A 6,845-nucleotide genomic window follows, 5' to 3' on the forward strand; every position below is an offset into this window, starting at 1 on the left:
ATCATTTCTGCTTTGGCCCAGCTGCTCCTTTCTTTCTGGAGATTTTCATAATTGCCCTCCACTTTTCCCTAGTAGCATATTGGACATCTTCTTTCCAAGGGGTTCATTTTTGATGTCATATATTTTTGACTTTTCATACTGTTCATGGATTTTTCATAGTAACAATACTGAAGTGGTTTGCCATTCCCTCCTCTAGTGGACTAAAATTTGGCAGAACTCTTCACTAAGACCCATCTGTCTTGGGTGGCCCTGCATGGCATGGATTATAGCTTAGTTGAGTTATGCATGCCTCTTTACCTCTACAAGGCTATGATCCATGAAGGGAAATTTCTCTAGGAAGTGGATCCAAAAAAATATTTCTGTCATGTCAGAACTTTCTGCCCATGTTTTCCTCTAAGAATTTTATAGTATCTGGTCTTATACTTAAGTATTTAATCCATCTTGAGTTTATTTTTGTGTTGTGTTGTTCAGTAGCTAAGTCATGTCTGACTGTTTGTGACCCCATGGACTGCAGCACACCAAGCTTCCCTGTCCTTCACTATCTTCCAGAGTTTGCTCAAACTCATGTCAACTGAGTCAATGATGCCATCCAACCATCTCATCCTCTATTGTTCCCTTCTCCCCCTGCCTTCTATATTTCCCAGCATCATGTTCTTTTCCAATGTGTTGGCTCTTTGCATCAGATGGCCAAAATATTGGGTCTTCAACTTCAGTAACAGTCCTTCCAATGAATATTCAGGGTTGATTTCCTTTGGGATTGACTGATTTGATCTCCTTGCTGTCCAAGGGACTCTCAGGAATCTCCAACACAACAGTTCAAAAGCTTCAATTCTTTGGTGCTCAGCCTTCTTTACGGTCCAGCTAGCACATCTGTATATGACTACTGGGAAATCATAGCTTTGATTATACACACCTTTGTTGGCAAAGTGATGTTTCTGCTTTTTAAGGTACTGTCTAGATTTGTCATAGTTTTCCTTTCAAGGACCAAGTGTCTTTAAATTTCATGGCTATAGTCACCATCAGCAGTGATTTTTGAGCTCAAGAAAATAAAATCTGTCACTACTTCCCCATCTGTTTACCATGAAGTGATGGGACCAGATCCCATAATCTTAGTTTTTGAATGTTGAGTTTTAAGCCAGCTTTTTCACTCTCCTCTTTTACCCCCATCAAGAGGCCCTTTAGTTCCTTTAGTTTCATGTCTCATGATTAAGTTTTTAAACCATTTTGAACAAATATTTGTATATGGTGTGATATAAAGTTCCATTTAATTGTTAAGTGTGTAGATGTCCAATTTTTTCCAATATCATTTATTGAAGAAACTATTCTTTTCCCATTGTATGTTCTTAGCACTCTTCTTGAAGATTAGTTGACTACAGATGCATGGGTTTACTTGTAGATGCTATTCTGTCTCATTGGCCTACATACCCATTTCATGTCAGGAAAGTTATTTTTATTACTCTAGTTTTATATTTTGAAGTCAAGATGTATAATACATCCTTTTTTCTTCAAGATTGCTTTGACTGGTGTCTTTTGTGATTCTATGTAAATTTTAGATTTTTTTCCATTTTTTATAAAGAATGCCACTGGGATTTTTATGGTAGGAATTGTACTGAATCTGTAGATCATTTTGGGTAGTCTTGGCTTTATTACAACATTGATTCTTCTGATCTGAAAACATGTCTTCCAATTTTCTGTGTTGTACTCCTTCACCAATGTTTATAATTTTTAACATATATGTCTTTTACATCTTTGGTTATATCCATTTCTATTTCATTCTTTTTGCTGCTAGTATAAATGGGGTTGTTAGTTATCTGTATATAGCAATATGATTGATTTTTGTATGATAATTTTGCATACAGAAGGGCTTCTCTGGTGACTCAGACAGTAAAGAATCTGCCCACAATATAGGAAACCCGGGTTTGATAGCTGGGTCTGGAAGATCCCCTGGAGAAGGGAATGGCTACCCACTCCAATATTCTTGCCTGGAGAATTCCATGGACAGAGGAGCCTGGTGGGCTAAGTCATGGGGTCACAAAGAGTTGGAAAGTGTTTGTATGTAGAAATACGATTGATTTTTCTATGATGATTTTGTATGCTGAAACTTTATTAAATTCATTAATGATTTTAATGACTTTTTTTTTGTGTGTGTGTAATCATAAGGGTTCCCTACATACATGATTATGTGATTGACAAACAGATAATTTTACTTATTCCATTCAGATTTTGATGCTTTTTATTTATTTTTCTTGCCTAATTGCTCTGGCTAGGACTTCCAAATCTATATTGAATAGAAATAGCAAGAGTTGGCCTCCTTCCCTGTACCAAATCTTAGAAAAAGATATTTGCTTTTCCTCATTGATTATAATGTAAGCTGTGTGCTTTTCATATATAAGCTTTATTTTATTGTGGCAAGTTTTGCCTATACTATTTTGTTCAGATTTTTTAATCATTTAAAATTGATAAATTTGTCAAATGGTTTTTCTACATCTATTGCAGTGATGACATTGTGGAGTTTTTTGGTTATTCTAATAACAAAAATTATTAAATTGATTAATTTGTGTACATTGAACCAAACTTATATCCCACTGGTTATTTTATATAATAATTTAAATGTGCTATTGAATTTTGTTTGATGAGATCAGTCCTGGGTGTTCACTGGAGGGACTGATATTGAAGCTGAAACTTCAATATTTTGGCCACCTGATGCAGAGAGCTGACTCATTTGCAAAGACCCTGATGCTGGGAAAGATTGAGGGCAGGAGGAGAAGGGGATGACAGAGGATGAGATGGTTGGATGGCATCACTGACACAATGAACATGGGTTTGGGTGGACTCCAGGATTTGGTAATGAACAGGGAGGCCTGGCATGCTGTGGTTCATGGGGTCGCAAAGAGTCGGACGTGACTGAGCAACTGAAATGAACTGAACTGAACTGAATTTTTCTATTTTCCCTTTTCTCATTCCTTAACCTGACTCAAAGAAAAACTAAGGATGAGAGACACATGAGATAACAGAGTTTCTGGTTTGTTTTATTGTACATTACATACACAACAATCTGAGAATAAAAATATTAAAGTTACAACAATATGATTAATGATAAACATTTCTTTTGCATGTGTATTCAGTTAGAAATATGAGATTAAATAATCTTAGGAATGACGTAAATTTTATGTGATATACATATATATGATATGTATGTTATATATATGATATGTATACATATGTATATCTCTCAACTTTTATTTTTTACTTAAAACATGTAACTAGAGTCGTGTATCTGTTAAGAGCAGAGCAAGTTAGTTCATATTTGACTGACTCTTTCAAAAATGAAAACTATAAATGTTCAATAAATGAAGAAAAATTATCTGAAAGAAATAAAAAGTGAATAAATGAAGCCATTCTGTGAAGAAAAAGTGACTATTGCTAGACAAGAATGGTGAGTTTGCTTTTCTAAGTATTTTGGCCTTTAGTCTGAGAATGGGTTACATTTGGCACTTTGGCTAGAGACAGCCATATTATTTCTCATGTGAAGGAAAGAAGGCATATTTACAGATAACCTCAACACTGAACAATAAGAGGGTACTTCTGTAAAGGAATGAGCTAAGATAAATTGTCCCAAATTCTACTTATAAATTATGTCAAAATTTCCCTTTAGAAGAAAAAATAAAACTGCTATATTGGTGTCATCCCCCAAATGTCAGCAATATTCACAATGTTCAGAATAAAAACCAGCATTTCTTAACAAACAAATATACAGAAAAACATAACACACTGTGAAAAGAAAAAATGATCAAGGGAGAACACATCTGAGATGAGGCAAATTAAGCAGTTATTATAGCACTGCTAAATGAGAAAAAGGAAAAACTGCTAATAATAAATGAAAATACAAGAAATAAGCATAGAAACATAAACTGTAGAAGAAACCAAATGGAAATTACAATATTAAAGAAAAAATATATTTTAACAATAATGGGATTACTTAACTAATTGTGATAAAAAGAGGAAAATCAATAATCTTGGAAAGATATATCAATAGATATTATACAATATAAACAGTGAAAATGCTTTAAAAGAAATAAATTAAAATTAGGAACTGGTGGGAAAATCTTAGAACATTTAGTATATACATGATGAGGGTCACAAGAGCGAATTCAGAAAAAATATTTGAAAAATTAATGGCATATAATTTTTCAAATTTGTTGACAGGTATAAAAGTATTGATTCAAGAAGTACTTGCTGCATGGACAGCAAGAAAGAATATGAATAAAACCATGCTGAGGCACATTAGTGTCAAACAGTTGAAAGTCAATGTACAAATATCTTATAAGAAACCACTGAAAAAGCATATTTTGCATACAGTCAGAAACTATTTAAATGAGCACTCACCCACTCACTGTCCTAATGGGAATTACGAAACTCAGAAATGCAGTGGAACAACATCTCTAATGTTGGAAACAAATAGAAAGGCAAGTGAGAATTCTAAACTGAACAAAAATATCCTTCAAAATTGAAGGCAAATTACATTTTCAGTTAATAAAATCTAAGATAATTTGGTGACAGAAATGCTGAAGAAAGTTATCATCATTTTACGTGTAGTTAGATTGCTGTGATTTTATTTTCACACAGTTGCTGTTTTCTGTGAAAAAATTACCTTTTATTACTTACTTTTATTATTTATTATATTATTATTCTCTTTATCTATTATTTGTCTTTTGTTATTTTAAGATATTTTTCTGGGGTAAAACATTCTATGACTGGTGGAATTCTTAACAATATCTGAGCAATATGACAGCTATGGCACGTAAGGCACTTTGTATACTACATCTAACGCCAATGGTGACGTGCTCAGTCCCACTCATCCAATGAGTTTTAACTCAATAATCTCACCTTCAGAGTAGGGATCCCTGAACCACACTTGGTAATAAAATAAGATCAGATTTCTTACAAGCAGCACATTTATTTTGTGAGTGCTCTCAAAAGAGCCACGAGGGAAATAAAAGTAAGGCGAGAGGGAAATAAAGTAAGGTGAGAGGACAATCAGATCAGATCAGTCGCTCAGTCGTGTCCGACTCTTTGCCACCCCATGAATTGCAGCACGCCAGGCCTCCCTGTCCATCACCAACTCCCAGAGTTCACTGAGACTCACGTCCATCGAGTCAGTGATGCCATCCAGCCATCTCATCCTCTGTCATCCCCTTCTCCTCTTGCCCCCAATCCCTCCCAGCATCAGAGTCTTTTCCAATGAGTCAGCTCTTCGCATGAGGTGGCCAAAGTACTGGAGTTTCAGCTTTAGCATCATTCCTTCCAAAGAAATCCCAGGGCTGATCTCCTTCAGAATGGACTGGTTGGATCTCCTTGCAGTCCAAGGGACTCTCAAGAGTCTTCTCCAACACCACAGTTCAAAAGCATCAATTCTTCGGCACTCAGCCTTCTTCACAGTCCAACTCTCACATCCATACATGACCACAGGAAAAACCATAGCCTTGACTAGACAGACCTTTGTTGGCAAAGTAATGTCTCTGCTTTTGAATATGCTATCTAGGTTGGTCATAACTTTCCTTCCAAGGAGTATAGCAAGGCAAAAAATGGGATCTCAGTTGGAGACGTTGTTTCCACTTCAAGACTCTGGAGCACAAAATGCACCACTGATTTAGTCTCACCTTGAGGCAAGGGAGTTGGCTTACTACACCATGCCAGTTATTCACTGACTGAGGTTGAAGATGTGGTATTGCGTCTGGTGTGAATGTGATGGGGAAGAACCTCTAGGGAGGATTAGTCAACTATGGATGAAGCATCTGGCTCTTGTATAAAAATACAAGCACAATTTTTCAAGCCTGACTATAAGAAATTATACAGCCTTTCCCTTACAGGCCTCATGGGAGAAAATTGCCCTCCAAATAGCACTTTCATATCATCATGGTAAATGATTAAGTTGACTGTTATTTCATTCTGGTTTATCTGTTTAATGGCCTATTTTGACAGTTGTCAGCTCAGTGCTTTCTCCAGTTCAGCTGAGTTTCGGCCAGTGTGTACATCCACCAGCTAAATGGAATCTGGGTGAGATGTTTAGGAGTGTCTACACAGCAATTTTCTGTTGTGTTTATTCACTCTGGTTAATGCATCACTTTTGAAATGACTGTTTCTTTTGTCTTCTTAAGTTCTACCATCTCAAATTTACCTGTTAAATAAAGCTAACATACGTGATTCTCTTTTCTGAAATCTTATAATTTCTGTGCTACTCCAGGTGAATTCTGCTCTCCACTCTTTCTACCTGGCAGTAGTTTCACCCAGGAAAAGATCTTCGATGGTTTGTTACAATAGGTCATGTGATGAAAGGGCTTCCCAGGTGGCTCAAGCAGATGTGGTTGAACCCCTGGGTTGAGAAGATCGCCTGGAGCAGGAAAGGGCAACCCATTCCAATATTCTTGTCTGGGAAATCCCTAGGACAGAGGGGACTGGCAGGCTGCAGTCCATGGGGTCAAAAAGAGTCGGACATGACTTAGCGTGTGGTGAAGGCTTCTCAACACTCTTTAGAACATTGTCAGAACCTCCTACTGACCTGTGAATTCAAGTGTTCAAAGTCCTCCCACTTTTAGAGTCTACAGACAGATTGTCTTCCCACAATTCCAGTGAAAGCTTATTGGCTATTTTTTAGCTTTACTGTTTTCAGATTCCCTGTTCCTTATCTCAGCTTTCTTCCAAATCTATTTTTATGTTATGCAAATCTTGTAGCTCTCAGTAATTTGTCTCCACTATGGAGGTTCTGTGGAACCATATCACTTATCTTTACTGTACATGTCCATAAAGTTTTAGCTTCACTACATCACCAGATGGTCAACACTGAA

Source organism: Bos mutus, chromosome 17 (genome assembly GCF_027580195.1).
Source record: "Bos mutus isolate GX-2022 chromosome 17, NWIPB_WYAK_1.1, whole genome shotgun sequence".
Lineage (NCBI taxonomy): Eukaryota > Metazoa > Chordata > Mammalia > Artiodactyla > Bovidae > Bos > Bos mutus.